General features: G+C 37.7%; 1 long non-coding RNA gene across 1 annotated transcript in view; it reads right to left on the bottom strand.

Moving 5' to 3' along the window:
• Window positions 1-18,391, bottom strand: part of LOC147917207 (uncharacterized) — a 148,974-nt gene that overhangs the window by 67,192 nt on the left and 63,391 nt on the right. The gene's annotated exons all lie outside the window — the stretch shown is intronic.

The raw sequence follows: 18,391 nt of genomic DNA, 5'->3' as shown, positions 1-18,391 counted from the left end.
AGATGGGTAATGTAGAGAGAGATGGAAACTCAAGAAAGAATCTAAAGGAAATGCTAGAAATCAAAAACACAATATTAGAAATGAAGAATGCCTTTGATGGGCTTATCAATAGACAACATTACCAAGAAAAGAATTAGAGTCCTTGAACATAGGTTACTATATAGTGCAAAGAGAAAAGAAGAAAAAAAAGAAAAAACAATAGAACATTCAAGAACTGGGGGACAATTACAAAAGGTGTAACATACACATAATTGCAATACCAGAAGGAGAAGAAAGAGACAACACAGTGAAAGAAATATCTGAAATAATAATGACCAAGAACTTTCCAAAATTAATGACAGACACCAAACTACATATCCAGGAAGCTCAGAGAACACTGAACAGGATAAATACCAAAACAAAAATAAATAATAAAATAAAAGCAAAAACAAAAAAGCAAAAAAAAACAAAGACAAAAACCAAAATATCCAGGAGCAGGCCCAGTGGCATAGCAGTTAAGTTCACGCACTCCGATTCAGCTGCCCAGGGTTTGTGGGTTTGGATCCCGGGCACGGACCTACACGTCACTCATCAAGCCATGCTGTGGTGGCATCCCAAATACAAAATAGAGGAAGAGGGGCTGGCCTGGTGGCACAAGCAGTTAAGTGTGCGCACTCTGCTGCGGCAGCCCGGGGTTCGCTGGTTCAGATCCCGGGCGCACACCAATGCACTGCTTGGCAGGCCATGCTGTGGCAGCATCCCATTTTTCCAACTGATTTGAAAAATATATGTCCTCCATATAAAGTGGAGGAAGATGGGCACAGATGTTAGCCCAGGGCCAGTCTTCCTCAGCAAAAAAAAAAAAAAAAAAAAAAAGAGGAGAATTGGCAGATGTTAGCACAGGGTTGATCTCCTCACAAAAAAAAAAAAAATTTCAGAAAATAAAAGCAAAATAGAGGAAGATTGGCACAGATGTTAGCTCAGCAACGATCTTCCTCAAGCAGAAAGAGGAATATTGGCAACAGATGTTAGCTCAGAGGCAATCTTCTTCACCAAAAAAAAAAAAAAAAAGAACAACAACAACCAAAATATCCATACTTAGGCATGTCGTATTCAAACTACAGAAAAACAGAGGCAAAGAGAAAATCTTGAAAAAAGCTAGAGGGAAAAAATTATCTTACCTATACAGGTAACAAAAATAAGAATTACAGCAGACTTATCAGAAATCATATAATCAAGAAAAGAGTAGAATGAAATACTTAAAGTATTGGAAAAAAAGACACATAAAGGACTTGTATCCAAAACATACAAAGAATATTAAAATCACCAATAAGAAAAAAAAACCAAATTTTCAAAACACAAATAATCTGAACATGGACTTCACCAAAGAAGATACACAGATAAGCAAATAAACATATGAAAAGATGCTTTACTTTGGAAAATACAAATTAAAACAATGAGGTACCACTGCATGCCTACTAGAATGGCCAAAATCCAAAAACCTGACAAATCCAATTACAGAGCAACAGGAACACTTATTCATTGTTGGTGGGAATGCAAAATGGTCAGTCACGCTGGTAGACAGTTTGCCAGTTTCTTATAAGGCTGAACATAGCCAAACAATACAATCCAGCAAACACGCTTCTAGGTATTTTTCCAACTGATTTGAAAACTTATGTCCACACTCTGAAACCAGTACATAAATATATATAGAAACTTTATTCATTAATTGCCAAAACTTGAAGCAACCAAGATGTTTTCAATAGGTGAATGAATAAGCAGACTGTATTTGTTATCCCACCCATACAGTAGAATACTTTCAAGCAATAAAAAAGAATGAACTATCAAGACATGAGAAGACATGGATAGATCTTAAATGCATATTTCTCAGTGAAAGAAGCCAGCCTGAAAAGGCTGCACACTATATGAATCCAACTATATGACATTCTGGAAAAGGCAAAACTATAGATACAGTAAAAAAAAAATAAATCAGTAGTTAAAAAAAAAACATTAGTGGTTGTCAGAGGTTTTGAGGGGAGGGAGAGATGAATAGGTGGGGCACAGGGGATTTTTAGGGCAGTGGAACTATTCTGTATGATAGTGATACATCACTCAATGAGTTTGTCAGAACCCACAGAACTTCGCAGCCCCAAGTATGAACCTTAATGTATGCAAACTCAAAACAAAAATAATTTAGGAGGTCAGGGATCATAGGATGGAAAGAAGTATGTGACAAAAGAATCCAACAGTTATACAAATATATGAGACACTTCACTGAAAGGGATTAGGTAAAAGATGCTGACTCTAGAACTTGAGAAATGAATGGAATTTGAAATACTAAAGGCAAAGGGAACTGGACATAAGCACTGTACTACAGTTGATAAAGTAGCTTCCTAGAGGGTTATGGGCTAACAACTTTGAAACTATACTGTAAGTGAAAAATTAAGTAAATGGATGGTGGATGGTAGGAGCCAGGTTTCTCACTGTAGGAAGCGGATGTTAAAGACAGGCAAAGAGAGAGGTTAGAATGATCCACATAGTAATGGATTAGAGTTGGAGATATCATATGAACTCACGTTTAGCTTAATAGAGATACAGACAGTTACAATATAGAAATATTTATAGCTGTGTGCATACAGGTATCTTTTGGTGTCTGTGAGGGATTGGTTCCAGGACCCCCCACAGATATCAAAATCTAAAGATGCTCTAGTCCCTTATATAAAATGGAGTAGTACTTGCATATAACCCATGCACATCCTCCTGTGTACTTTAAATCATCTCTAGATTACTTATAATAACTAATACAATATAAAAGCTATGTAAATAGTTGTTATACTATTGTTTAGGGAATAATGGCAAGAAAAAAAAAGCCTGTACATGTTCAGTACAGACATAACCATCAGAGGCTTTTGGATCTGCGGTTGGTGAATCCATAGATGCAGAAGCCAGGGATACGGAGGGCTGACCACATACAGACACATATTTCCTTGGTCTGTCAGTTGAGAAGGCCTGGAGGTCATGGTGCCTATCACCCAGATCTTGGTTTCTAACACCATTCTCCAATGACAGAAACCAAGGCCCCTTGAAGAAATGGCTGATTTTAGGAATATGGCAGGAAATATACAAGATGAGCCTGGAGCACCTGTAGTGCTCAGAAGCAAGGGTTAAAGCGCGCGCACACACACACACACACACACACAATAATGGGGTTATGTCAAAGGGAACATGACCAACTGAAAGAGCTCCCAGTGGCCAAAGCCGGGACAATTTGAGCAAGAAAATAAAGTAACAGTGCATTATAACTCAGAGTATAAAATGCATATTCATCAGTTCATACTGATATTAATAAATGATTGAATAAGTAAATGGCAGAGAACAGACAAAACTGTTCAGAATTCCAATTAGTTTATATAAATACTCCCTCAAGGAGATGGAGCATAACTCCCCACTCCTTAAGTATGGGCTGCTCATAGTGGCTTTTTCCCAAAGAGCAGAGTATGAAAAGAGGGAAAAAAATTACAGTGAGAAACCTGACAAACACTGACTCTGCCAGGTAATCAAGGTAAATATCAACAGTGATAACTCACGTTGATAGTGTGTTCCCTTGATATGATGTGATGAGAATCAAACTCTACCTCTCCTCCTCCCAAAAACACATTATTCCAGGATGATCATGAGAAAAACATCAGACAAATCCCAGTTGAGGGATTTCTACAAAGTACCTGACAAGTACTCCTCAAAACTGTCAAAAACACTAAAAACTAGGCAAGTCTGAGAAACTTTAACAACCAAAAGTACCTGAGGAGACATGACAACTAACGTGGTATCCTGTATGGATCCTGGAACAACGACAACAAAAAGGACATTGGGTTGAAATGAAGGAAATTTGAATAAATCATGGACTTTAGTTAATAATAATGTGTCAATATTGATTCATGAATTGTGACAAATGTGTGATACTTACATAAAATATTAAAAACAGGGGAAACAGTGTAGGGTACATGGGAACTCTATACTATCTTCACAATTTTTCTGTAAATCTGAAACTATTCTAAAGTTAAAAGTTTATTTCAAAAATAACTAAATATATTCAGAGATCACTTATGAATAAGAACCTACATATATCATCAACAAACCTCCCTCTACAACACTTCCAAGTAGGTATAAAAGAAAGAGGCTAGTAAAATTCATGTAAAGGTAGTGATACTAAAGCAACTGCTCCTCAAAACCACTTTCCTATCTTCATTCTTGTATCACAAAATGTTCCATCATACTCCTAAGAGCCAGAGAAAGGCTGTGTCTTGGCAAGAAAGGTGAAAGGGAGAGCAGTGTTCACAAATTTAAATTAAAAACGTGCACTCCTCTACCTTTATACTAGGTAATCGCCAGCTTTGTTCTGACATCTTTGACTGCCCATCCAACCAGGCATTAGCCCTGTTTTCTTATTTTCTGGCACAGTTTACCTTGCATTATAAAAGCTGAAAGCATCAGATACTCACCTTATCAGACACTTTTGAAGATCAGACTGGGACATGTGACACAGTACTGGGGAATACTGCTAAGAGGCTTTGGGAATAGTTTTCCTTCCTAATCAAAAGACAGTAAGGAGAAACTCCCCATATCTCCTCTTATGTATATTTCATGGATATAATTATATGAGGACATGATATCTGGACCTCAGCAGCCATGTAGCAACCATGATGGAGTAACCCTAACAGTGAAAGTCAAACCATCAAGAATGGTGGTTCACTAAAGGCTAGAAAAGCATCGTCCTTTGATGGCATCACTGAGCTGCTGAATTAGCTAATCATAAAATCTGCTCCACATCCAGAATTCTTGTTAAATGGATAATAAATATCCTTATGGTTTCAGATTCTTTTAGTTGTGTACTGTTACTTAGAGAGGAGAGCACTGTAACTGTTACACATCTAATTATACTGTTCCATAAATTTGCTCTTCCCCACTCCAACTTATGTTTGTCTACCTGACCTATATCATTCAAAGTCCAATGAAGTTTTCAACACCTGACAATCTCATTCCAAGGGAACATAGCCCTGCTCTAGTTCATTAACCTTTACTTTCTACAGCAGTGGTTCAAACGGCTTGTTGACCATGAGAATCATTTGTGGAACTTGTTCAACATTCAGCTTCCCAAACTCTACTTCAGACTTACTAAATAAATCTCTGAAAGAAAGAAATATGGAAATTTGCATTTTTAATAAGCCACTCAAATAATTGTGGTAATCCTGTAAATTTAGGAAGCACTGGTCCATATTGCATTGGTACTTAGTTCATTACCTAACCCCATAACCAGATTTGTAAGCTTCTAGAGGGCAGAAACTAAGCCTTAAGTGATATATTTTAGTTTTTCTGGTACATTTTTTGTCTTCTTCTGAGGTAGTATTACTCAAAGCATAGCCCAAGTCCATGGCAGGTCTAGAAATTATTTTAGGTGGAGCATTATATGAAATGGATGAATACAGTATGCTTATCTTAAAGATATGGCCTGAAATCTAATTTCAGAGCAGCCTTTAAGAGGTAGTGGGGGTAAAATCATCTACAGAAAACCAAATAACAGAAAAGAGCTCTGTGAGAATCACTTTGTTCCACTAGACACCAAGAATTCCTCAGAACTTATTTTTATATTTACCTTCCATTTACTATACCTAATGTTAATTTAGACAAAAATACTATGTAAGAAGGGTGGAGGTGGAACTCAAATGGTTGAAGATTGGGGAAGATCGCTCTGTGGGACCATGGTACATAGACAGTCTTAATTTTACTAGCCATGACAGTAATCCCTTTAATTAACTAGAAAAAAAAATTTGAAAGACAGTCTACCTTCTACTTGCTCTGGTGCCTCACACCAAGTGTCACACATAGTAAGAAATGCATTATAAAAAGGGAAATAAAATCAAACATTTCACCCCCTGAAGAGTGGGCAGTGAATCTCTATGGCCATTCACACATTCAGTCCTTCATTCATTCAACAAAAATTTATTGAGAATTTGCTATGCAGCAAACATTGTTCTACCAGCCATTTGGATGCTGCAGTGACTAAGCAAAAAAGTCTGGAAATTTTCAATTTTAACAGGCTATTGAGATGGCTGTGATGATCCTTCAGGTTTAGGAAGCACTGGTCTGTGTTACACGGAATATTTAGTCATACGTTCATTAATGCTGCCCTCTTGGAACATATATTTTCCATGTGGGAAATGGCAGACAATAAACAAATTAACAAATAAATACAGAGTATGACAAATAATGATAAGTGCTGTGCAGAAAAATAAATCATGGTAGCACCAATTTAGGGCAGGTGGTGTTATTTTATATCCAGTAACCAGGCAAGTCCCACTAACAAAGTGGCATTTCCACTAGATCTGAAGAAAGGGAGGGAGGGAGTCATAGGGATATCTGGGAAAAGAGTATTCCAGGAAGAGAGACAAGGGAAGGCCCTGGAGAAGAGCATCAATGGAACAGCAAGGAGACCAGTACGACTGGGAAGTTGAGACATAGGGAGAGGAGTAGGAAATAAGGTTAATGTAGTGGAGAGGGCAATCTTGAAAGCCCATTAGGCCATTAAAAAGTGTTTGGTATTTATTCTGAATGAAATGGGAGGTCAGTTGATGACTTTGAGAAGGGCATGATCTAACTTAACGTTTTAAAAAAAATTACCCTGCCTGCTGTGTTGAGTGTAGACCACAGGAGTAGAAAGTGTGGAAGCAGGGAGACCAGTTAGATGACCAAGGCAAAATGGAGACCAGTTAGATGACCAAGGCAAAATGTGTGGGCAAACTATTTGGCAGGTTGAACTATGGTGATCATAATGAAAGTGGTAAGAAATGGATCAACTCTGTATGTGTTTTGACAGTAGAGCTAACAGGGTTTCCTGAAGGATTAGAAGCAGGGTTTGGGAAAAATAGAAGAATGAAGGAAAACTCTACAGTTTTTGTTTTTCTTCTTTTATTTTGCCTTTTTTTTTCTAATTTTTGTCTGAGCAGCTGCAAAAAGGAGTTTCTGTCTATAAAATAGGGGAGATTCTTGGAAGAGCAATGTTGGGGAGCAAAGGACAGAAATCAGAGTACGGCTTGGGACATACAATACTAAGTTTGATAAGTTTGCAATACAGGGAAGTGGAAATGACAAGTAGGCATTTGAATCTATGAGTTTGGAGTTGAGGGAAGAGGGGCAAGGTTGGAGACAGAAATTTTGGAGTTGTTAATATGTAGAACGTATTAAAGCCATGAGATCTGATGATATCACAAAGTGTGGGAGTGTGGGTAAAGAAAAGGCATGGCCTAAGGATGTGGCCCTGAGGCATCCCAAACTAGCAAAGACTGAGAAAAAGTGCCCAGTGAGGTAGAAGAAGAATCAAGAAAGAATGGTGTTCCCAAATATAAGTTGAAAATAAGGGAATGAGTACCTCTGTTAAATAATCTGGAAGGTCAAATAAGATAAGATTGGTCATTAGATGAGCAAAAGAGAAGTCACTAATGACTTTGACAAGCACAATTCTGATGGAATGAGAGGAGAAATGCCAAAAGAGAATGGAAGGAGAGAAATTGGTCACAGGTAATACAGTTTTTCTAGAAGTTTTGCTTTAGAAGAGCTAAGGAATGGGATGAGAGCTAGAGGAGGAAGTATAACCAAGAGATTTTTTTTTTAGTGCATAATATTCCATCATACCATTATGCTGATGAAAAATTATAGTGGGAGAATTTATTACAGGAAAAAGGAGACTTGTTGGAATGACGTTCTTGAAAAAGCACAGGAAAATGGTATCCAGTGTACCAGAGGAAGTGTTGGTCTTAAATAGAATAGATAGTTTTTCCATAGTAACAGAAGGGAAGGCAGGATAAGTGAATACAAATGCATATATGCTCATACATGTGGTAGCACTGAATGGTACCCCATACCAGACCTCAAAAATCCTCAAAATCTACTTTTCATTTGACAAGAAGGAAAGATGGGTCATTATTCTGTTTTTCCACTGACAGGCTTTATTAGAGGATTTTAATTAGATCCAAGTTCTGAATGAAAGTAGTTTTACAGAGGTGTTCCAACTCAATTAGCTGGAAAGGAAAAGTACAAGAAAGCAATATTCAGATATATAGTCAATCAAAACTATCTTGTCTTCAAATAATGAATGAAGGAGGGAGCAAAGTTTGAAAGCTTTCTTCCACTTGACTATACTACTCTTACTATTTTTAATGTTAACTGTTTGACTAATAATAACATAAATCAATAAGGTATAATTTCCTTTGGACTATAGTTGGTCAGGACTATAGTTGCTATAGGAGGAGGTAATGAATTGTGGCCTGACTTAGTCAATGATGCCATACCTCTTTCAACTCTCCCATACAATTTGACTTAGGAGTCCCTGGATTATGGTAAATTTGATATTGAGATGATATTTTAAAAGCCTATAGAAATATATAATACACTGAAATGGTGCACATCTGGATGGGATCCAAAAGGTTATTGGCTTTGCCTGCTACCCTACTTCAGGCCAAAGTCCCTGGAATGCTGAAGCATCAGTTCTTGGATCAGGGTAAGACTTGATCAACATCCAAAATAAATCAATGATATAGGAAAAGTTGAACAAGATTGGCCCTTGAGAACAATTGAGGTTTGAATTTCTCATTCTGATGAGCTAACAAAAAAACAGAATAATGAAACTACACAGTCTAAGCTTGAAGCTGATTTTTCCATAGACCACAAGTATATGCAGCATATTTTCAATATTCAGTAGCTTAAGAATAGCATTGCTAAATGCAAAAACATCTTTGCTCTATTTGAGAATACCTGATATTTACATACAGAACCAGAAACTTTTCACATTTGATCTAAAAGTTATGGCTGAGCCAAAGCCTACAATTATTTTATTTCCATTAGTCGTTGGGGATAAGTCATTCCTCTCCTTCTGATGTAAGTATTATATCACTTCTGTCTCTTTCCAAATTAGCAGACCCAGAGTCACCCTAAAAGCCGACCAATTCTTCTTTTTGGCAATACAAAATTGTTTAACTTCCATATATTGAAAGCTCTTATAAATTGGACCTAAACTTTACCTATATAGTTACCTATCCTTCACCATGGCTAAATGAGAATATAAAATACTTAGCTATGAAAAGAAGAAATGTCATTATGTAATATGAAATATTGTCATCTTTTGGTACATTACTTGCTGAGTTATTAATAAATACACAAATCTGCACAAAGTACAAGTTGGAAAAGCACAGAAAATATTTGAAAGAAACAAGCACCTGACAATCAGGAGAGATGGTGTGTTAAAGGACAAGTTGAGATTTTCAAGTGATCTAACCTGCATGAATCATTAATATTTCTTCAATTATTTAGGACACAATTTTTACTTTTCACTGAAGTCAGTGTGAGAAGATTTATAATAGTCTTTTTAGTGGTCACAATACCACTTCTGTTTACCTAAATAAGAATATCTTGTTATATGTATGTGCCCACAACCACATTCCAATGCTCAAGACCAAATGCACAGTGCAGTAGGTTTATTAACATTAACCAGTTCGTTTTTATTAATCTCCAGAGGTCAGAAAAGAATATTTTAGCATTTTTAAATACCTGTGTCATAAGACACTACAGCAGAAAATATATTTATGCCCACTATAATTAGCTGATACAAATTCCACACGTAAAATATAGTAACACAAATACGTAAATGTTTCTAATCATAGTTTTGTACCGATGGGACCAAATCTAGCTTTTTTCACTTTTTTCCTAACTAGAAATTTCATAGGTGAGTCAGAACTAGAACTCAAAAGAAAGTGAGGAGTGAAATGAGTCAGGAAATCTTTGAGAAAAGCTATTAAAATAAAAAGTATCAAATTTTCTTATCCATATTAATAGAAAACAGTTCTGTCTCCATAACGTCACCTAATACTATAAATGTAAAGCTAATAGCATAAGTCAAAAGTCTTTCGCTAATTCTAGAAGCATTTCTTCTGGGTTCAGACCCACTTTCTTCATTCCGCCTGTCCTGTTTGTGGTTGGGGAGTGCATGGAGGGTGCAGAATTCTCAGCATTGATCACACATCAGAACAAGGCCCTTTTGATACCAGCTCAGCACAAGGTTGACATAAGGGAAGCCATATCGTAGAAAAGAAACCATATTATAACTTTGAAGGACCTCTGATTAACTAACCCAGCTAGATATGCACCCTCCAGGAGCTATACATGCTCTGTAGGTTTTATGGCCCCTCCTAGTTGTGATAGGTTGATAACTTTGTTCTTCTGAGTTCCTAAGGAATGTGATGACCCCTGGGCAGAGAGTCTATGGTGATAGCCATCATCAATGACAACTGAAAGATCTGGGTATAGGGCATTGCTCAGGTCTCTGATGCATATCAAGTAAAACAAAAGACTGCCAGGAACTAAGACCAGATGCCTCCCCCACCCAGAGACCAGCCCCTATATAACTGGCCTATAGTCTTTGTTCTGGAAGATGGTTCTTTCAGACATTAGTCAGCCATCTTCCCCCTTGCTAGCAAGCTGTAATAAAACCCTGTCTCACCTACTACCTTGCCTCATGACTATTGACATGTCTTGCAGCTGGCAGACGACCCTCTTGGGTGGTAATGCTTTCATCTGGAATCTGCCTTTCCCATCAGGAGGAGCTCAGTCCCACAGCTCCTGAGGACTGCACGGCTTAGATTTCATTATTTATGATTTGTGTTCCCATTAAGCTAACATTCAGAAAGCAGGATAAATGAGAATGCTTTTGAGTTTCCATTTATGGTCTGAGTACTGAGAGCAGCTTGTAATGTCAATCGTAGTGAGCCCCAGTGATGGTTCACACGTAGCACAAAAAGCAGGAGCAAGATATAGCTTAGCATCTACCAAAATGTGAACATAATTCTTCCTCCTCTTGCTTTCTACTCTAAACTCCAATAAGATGATAGTGATAGATAGTCAATAGGTAACAAATTCAATAATTCTGTGGACCCAGGTACACCCAGGCAGTATTTTTCATGAAAAAGTATGACTGTATTGTCCCCCATTAGTCAGTAATGCCTTAAAAACTGGTTTTTATAAATTCTAATGGCAACTTAGTTTAGTAGGAAAAAGATGGCACTTATGATTGAAGATCTATAACCTACTCCAGGCCACTAAACATTTATGATTGCAATCCTGTCATTTTTCAGGTTCCCTTGCTAGGATATGAGTATGGAACCTGATTACAGACAAGTGCTATGGGATTTTGATTGAGAAAATGCTGGATACACATCTACAGTAGACGGTCAAGGGCAGCATGCACTTTCCAGTCTATCACTACAACACTCCTCCCCACAAGGCCACGGGGAATAAGGCAACAACATCTGTGAGATAGCAAGCTCAGTGGAGATTGTCTTTGGGAGTGAGTCAGGTCTCAAAGCAGAATTTAAACAAGTGTGCATCCCAGCAATCCCAGCCTTTTTATAGTCTTTTACCTGCATTTGTTTCAGCAGAAGCAGGGATCCACCTACCACCCCATCCCACTCATGGGGGGCACTGGAGACCAGAGGGCACATCTAATTGGCTTATTCACTTTGAGAAAAACACACAGAAAAAGAGTCACCTTTTAATAGGACAAGTTGTTTGTTTGTTTGTTTTTTCCTTGCTCATTAAGGCAAAGCTCAGCAATCTTTAAAAAAAAAGTCTGTTAAGGAGTTCGAGGTCCCATCCAGTTCCTTCTCTGAGAACGTTTTACTGTAGAAAGTCTCTAGGTAACCTTCATTTAAACTATTAGCTAGATTAACAGACCTGTGTCCATTCCCTCTGATAAACTCACAAACTGACTAATATCCGATAAACTTATAGACACCTTTCTAACATGCTACCCCATTACGGGCCCACCAGTTGGCTGTACTTTCACCAAAGTCAACTGTGTTTGTTTGTTCCTACTCTGTTTATACCAGCTGAACTTGTTAAGGTAATTAAAGCATTTACTGAACTATTGTGTAAACCACTGAAATATGAGCTCAAAAAGAACAAAAGGTATTTTTCTATGAAAACTAAGTTAAATGTTTTGAAAAGTTGTTCTAAATAGGACCACTATCAAAAATTGCTTTGAATTAGTTGTGAATGAGATAGGGGAATCATAAACATCTAGATGGAGTCTTGAAGTAGGCAGCTTCACAAATATTTTTAAATTCTGACTCTTTTTAAAGAAATCGAACCTGAAAACAGAATATGAGAGACATGGCCTCATGGTGTACTTTAGTCAAGAAAAATGATACAGAACTCCAATTAGTGGAGCTCCCCCAAAGAAAGGCCTCAGATTATGCTAGCGAGATTGGCAACTGAATATATATTTAAAAGTTTTACATTAAAATAAAATATTTAAGTTAAGTGTGTTTCTTTTTTTTATGATTCCCTCTCTAAATGACTTTTTCAATTAACCCACCACCCATTGTTCTTGATTGCCCCAGGTAAGAGGTCTGCTTGTAATTTTCTAATCTAACCACATATCTTTCTCCAGTTACTCATTCTGCTTCCCCCAAGGCAAACCCCTCAGAATAGCATTTATTAAAAAATCTCCCTATACAATGACTAAAAATCCTGGCAAGTAAAAAGATAGCAAATCTTTGCATTCTAACAGTGAGTAGTGATAAGGCATCCTATCAACCTGCATGAATTAAGATTTCATTCTGGCTTCAATTTACTTCTAACCCTGTTATCATCCCATGACATTTTACACCATTGCAGGCAGAGGGTGGCTAAGTCGTTGGTGCAGATATAATTTATGGCAATTTAAACTGAGACAAGAAGTCAATAACTTTGAAATAATGCATGTACCTCATACTGAGTTTAATCAGGTTTATTAAAAGAGATACTGAGTTTATTAAAAGAGAGGTTACTTATGCCTTTTTGCCCTTCGTGTATCCTCATGTAAAAACAAGTTTACCAGGAATCAAGCAAAAGCCCTCATAGTGCTCTTAATATTTTTCTGAATCACAAGCTTTTTATAAAAATGACTTGTCAAAACGTAAATGGTTAAAAAATATTCCGCAGCTCACCTTCATCACTCCTCAGGTACATTATCAGCAAAAAGCACATTTTTCTTCACTTTGAAATTGTAGAAAATGACACTGTTGTGAAGCCTCTGGGACTCCTCACTAAACATGAATATTCAGCACCAAGAACAGAAGCTTCAGCACATCAAATTAAATGTAACCTTAAGAAGAGCTTGTCATTTTTAAGTCATTTGCATCTTTTCTCTCCAGACTTCCCTTCCCAGCTGTGGAAGATGACTGGGCATCTCTACCTAGTGAGCATGAATTTCACATACCTGAGTGAGAGGCAAATGGTTGCCTCCACTGGGGCTCCAGAGTGAGGAGCTTGGAGCTGTAATAGCCAGGCAACCACCAAATAGTCAGAATTATATGGGATAAGGTTATCATTGGTGAGCCTCACAGTACTATTCAAGTCCTGTAAGAGTAAGTATGTGTTAGGAATTCTCAATAGGTATTCTCAATTAGGTATGTTTGCTTGCAAGTATCAGAAACCCAAGTGAAGCTGGGTTAAGCAATGGCAGAAATACATTGTCATCCTGGAAGTTACAGGGGAGTGGACTGACCTCAGGCACAGATGGTTGAGGAGTTCAATGTCATCACATCTCTTGCTCCTTCCCTAATCTCTGCTCTCCCATATAACCTTCACTGTATAAAGGTAGAGATAACGTATGTGGTCCTCAGAGCCTACAAATTCAGCAAAAAGAGCACCCCTGAGTGTCTATGCCAGCCTCTTGATTGTGCCAGCCCTATGTGTGTCACACACCTATGCTTTTGGCAGGGAACTCAGGGCCAAATAATTAAGAACCCTTTCAGGACTGCAGGGTATGGAAAAAAAGCCTTCCCAAAAAGAATAGAGGCAGAACAGACCAAAAAATAAATAAAACAAAATAGCCAGCATCTACAAATATCCCTTAAAAGAGCCAATAGGAGTGGTAGGCAAGGAGGATGTATGTGGGTAATGAAAATGATGCAAGCTTTGGAGCCAGAGCTCTGTCTTTGAAAACTATTTCTACCACCTACAAGCAGCGAGCGCACGAGTCACTCACCTCTCTAAGTCTGTTTCCCCACCTGCAAGGCAAGTCCTAGCCTGTAGGATTATTTCAAGAATTAGATATCCTCTTTGCAAAACACCTAGCATGGTGGCTGCCATATACTAGATGTTCAGTTAAGGGTAGTTCTTATTATTTGGGTGAGGCAAAGGAGCCAAGATTAATTCTAAATCTCAACCAGAAAGAAGTAGAGAGTTGAAAAGAAATGAAAAAATGTAAAGTTTACTCTCTCTAACAGGGAGTAAATAAATGACCATATTTGCTTTGAAATATTTCAAAGAGAAATTAGCATAAACTTAGAACAATTGTATTTATATAAGTAGCAAAGTACTGTTATATGGTGAAGTATTACAGTGCCTCATTTACAAACCAAGCATGTGCTCAGAGTGTGTAGTTGCAATAAATATGTAGCAAACTTTTTCAGTCTCGATATTCACACTGATATTTAATACATGCTGAATAATTAGCACAACTCAAAATGGGCTAAATGTGTTTCTAAAAACAGAACTAGGAGACAGCGGCAGTAAAGGCTTGTGGATGATCAGGGAATGGAAGGCTATTTAGGGTTTGAAATCGTATTTCTGGCTCTCACACTAACTTCCTCTGTGACTTTGCTAGTTAGACCATTAACTTCTCAATGCTCTCCTCAGCTGCGAAAGACAAAGTTGCCAGGCCTGAACCACCTCCAAAAGACAGTTTGTGTTTGAGAACATGGCATGAAAAAGAAAGAAGGTTTATTTCAATCCTTAAATTTCACCTCACCTCCCAGGACAATTTTATTAAATAAGCAATTAATTAATACATACCTATCTTTCTTATTAGTTGCACAGATATGTTAATTGGGTTTTAACATGTAAGACCAAATCTATTAAATAGGAATATTTCATAGTTAACATAGGAATTCAAATCCACAGAATCACAGAGCCATAGAGCCAGAGGTAATCCTAGAATTGAACTAGTCCAACCTCTTCATTTTACAGATGAGGAGAATCAGAGGCCATACTTTCTAGGCCTGAACTTCTATTCTACCATTCCACTTAAGCAAGAGATTTTTAAAGATTTAAAAGTTATTTTAAATACAGTATTAGTTCTCTCAACTACGAAGAGGAGAAGAATATAAATAAGAAACAAAGAAAGATGTAACCAGAAGGACTGAACACAGGTGGTCCAGATCGGGGTCTGAAACTGGTTGACAAAATGCCCTGCAGATGGGAGACTCAGGAAAGCCATTAACCACAGAGATGAGTGGAAAAGCAGAAAGAGAAAGAGAGTTGCAGGGAATTTTCGCTTAATAATCTCCGCATCCCACAAGGACAGCACAAGACTACCTACAAAGTAAAGAGTCAGGTCGATGTACATCAGAGGGAGAACTAAACACAAGAATTCAATGAAAGTGCTTACTTTACTAACCAATTAAGATTACCAAATTAGCAGTTGACAAGGAAAACGTTAAATAAATTGTCATCGCACCACACAACTGTTTTGAGTAACTGTAAGCAAATTGTAAACAAAGAGAAAATCGTTATTAGTAGGCAATTATGTAACAAATGCCCAGAAAATCAACAAACCAATTGTGTTCAACGATAGAAATTTTCAAAAAATCTTAAATAGCCTCTGTGACTTTATCTTTATGGCTCTGAGAACAACTGCTAAAAAGTGACCGGATTAAGCAGGACTTTTGGAATAATGGAGTAAGGAGATCAATAGATCCTCTCTCAAAAAGCAATGATAGGGGTTGGCCTGGTGGTGTAGTTGCTAAGTTCGCATACTCTGCTTCAGCAGCCTGAGTTTTACAGGTTCGGATCCCAGATGTGGACCTACACACCACTCATCAAGCCATACTGTAGAGGCGCCCCACATATAAAGTGGAGGAAGATTGGCACAGATGTTAGCTCAGGGACAATCTTCCTCAAGCAAAAAGAGGAAGATTGGCAACAGATGTTAGCTCAGGGCCAATCTTCCTCGCCAATAAAAAAAAAAGCAATGATAAAACTGAACAAAATTGTCAAAAACTAACATTTCAGAATTTTGGAATGGACCAAAGGTACAATTTCTTTGGAAATGGACCAAAGACATACAACAGACTGAGAAATGTTTATTCAAGAAAAAAATCCTAAACCTTGGGTAATAACAGTGGGAGTCTGCGGGGTTTTAGCCTGGAGCTGTTTTCAACCCCCTACCCAGCTCCATCAGCTTCTTAGCTCTACCAGGGTGGGGCAAGCTGTGAAAACCAGCAGTTTTATTGCCTGAGAGGTATGTCCTGGTTTGGAGGAAAGGTCAGAAAAAGCCATGCTCCTGGGCACTGTCAGAAACGGTAGTCATCTTGATGTTAAAAGAATCAGGAAACCAACGTCACAGCTGGCCTGAGGAGATGATCCTAGTTGGGTCGAGTGATAAACTGGCAGCTAGAAATTTAACAGGGAATCCAGAGAATGAGACATACATATTGCACCTTGATAAGCAACTATATATTCCTGGTAGTCTGAGATGCTGCGCATCAGTACAAGGTGAGACTGGAGGGAAATCCACACATCCCTGGCTGAACATGAGGCCATGCACACATCCAGAGGTGAAACAAGAGGACTGAGCAGAAAGTAAAAGTCAGGGAAGACTTGTAATCTAAAGGAACTTTGAACGCATTCCCCAAACCACACATATATCCATTGGCAAAGGGTGGAAACGTTACTGGCTTGAGATGTTTGAATATGAAGGAAATCACAATATGTCACCCCCAAATATGCTATTTTGGCATAGAGATTATTTTTAGCTGAAGGCAGCTGAGAAAAAGATACAAGAAAAACTCTCTGCCTTCTTCCTATTTGCCTAAAAGCAGGACATAAATTTTCAAAAACATCCCTTCTCCGCTCTCTACTAGGAAGGACAGGAGTTAATCACTAGAGACAACTTTAGACTCTATCATTTTGGTGGCCTTTTTCTATTATTAGTTTCCATTATATTTACCTTCCCATAGTTTGCTGCTCTCAGAAGCCTAAAATCGCTTTCCTTTGTCCTGTCATTTCTCTACAAATTTACTCTTCTTTGTTGAAGATGCTACACAAGCCTGAATTCTAAGCCACCTCTTTGAGTTACTCTTCCCTGAGTTCATATACATATATATAGATATCTTAAATGCATGATGTTAATAAACTTCTGTTTGTTTTTCTCTTGTTAATCTTTCTGTTATTAGAGAACACCAGTGAAGAACCTAAGATGGATAGAGGAAATATTTTTCCTCCACTACAAACACAATGTCTGACCAATCATTCCCCAAACTCCAAGTTATGCTGACTCAAGGGTGACCCCTAGGAAGCCAGATTTTAAAATAAAAACAAGAATTAAGAAAACAACAACAGCAACACTGAACAGAACATCAATGGCTACACATCACAGGGGATGTAGACTCCACAGATTTACTCCAGGCAACTTACAAACAAACAAAACAGCAGCAAAAAAAAAAAAAGAAAACAGAAGGGGAAAAAATCAGAATCCAGAGTTGCTACAATATATTAAAAATGTCCAGTATTCAACAACAAAAAAATGAGATATGAAAAGAAATAGGAAAGTTTGATTCCTATTTGGGGGGAAACAGGCAAATATAACTATTTCTGAGGGTTCCCAGATGTTGGACTTGACAGAGAAAGATGACAAAACAACGATCATAAATATGTTCAAAGTATGAAAAGAACCATGTATAAAGAATTAAAGGAAATTATGAAGACAATGACATATTAAATAGAAATCTCAATAGAAAGAAATTTAGTTTTTAAAAAACTCATGGAAATTCTGGAGTTGAAAAGACAATAACTGACCTAATTACTAAGTCTTACTCAATATAAAAGGGAAATAATATTTATTCCAAAAATTTATTCCATGACTCCAGACTAAAAACATAACAAGAAAATAAACTACAGACCAATATCCTTCATGAACATAGATGTAAAAATTCTTCAACAAAACAATAACAAACCATGGGCCAGCCCAGTGGCTTAGCGGTTAAGTGTGTGCGCTCCGCTACTGGTGGCCCAGGTTCGGATCCCGGGTGCGCACCGACGTACCACTTGTCCGGCCATGCTGAGGCGATGTCCCACATACAGCAACTAGCAGGACGTACAACTACGACATACAACTATCTACTGGGGCTTTGGGGAGAAAAAGGGGAAAAAAGAGGAGGATTGGCAATAGATGTTAGCTCAGGGCCGGTCTTCCTCAGCAAAAAGAGGAGGATTAGCATGGATGTTAGCTCAGGGTTGATCTTTCTCACAAAAAATAAACAAATAAATGAAGTAAAATTAAAAAAAAAAAAAATTAGCAAACCAAATGCAGCAATGTATAATA

This window comes from Ceratotherium simum, chromosome 4, assembly GCF_057802395.1.
Source record: "Ceratotherium simum simum isolate JZ-2026a chromosome 4, ASM5780239v1, whole genome shotgun sequence".
NCBI classification, from domain to species: Eukaryota; Metazoa; Chordata; class Mammalia; order Perissodactyla; family Rhinocerotidae; genus Ceratotherium; species Ceratotherium simum.
This window is presented reverse-complemented; position numbering and strand designations above follow the sequence as displayed.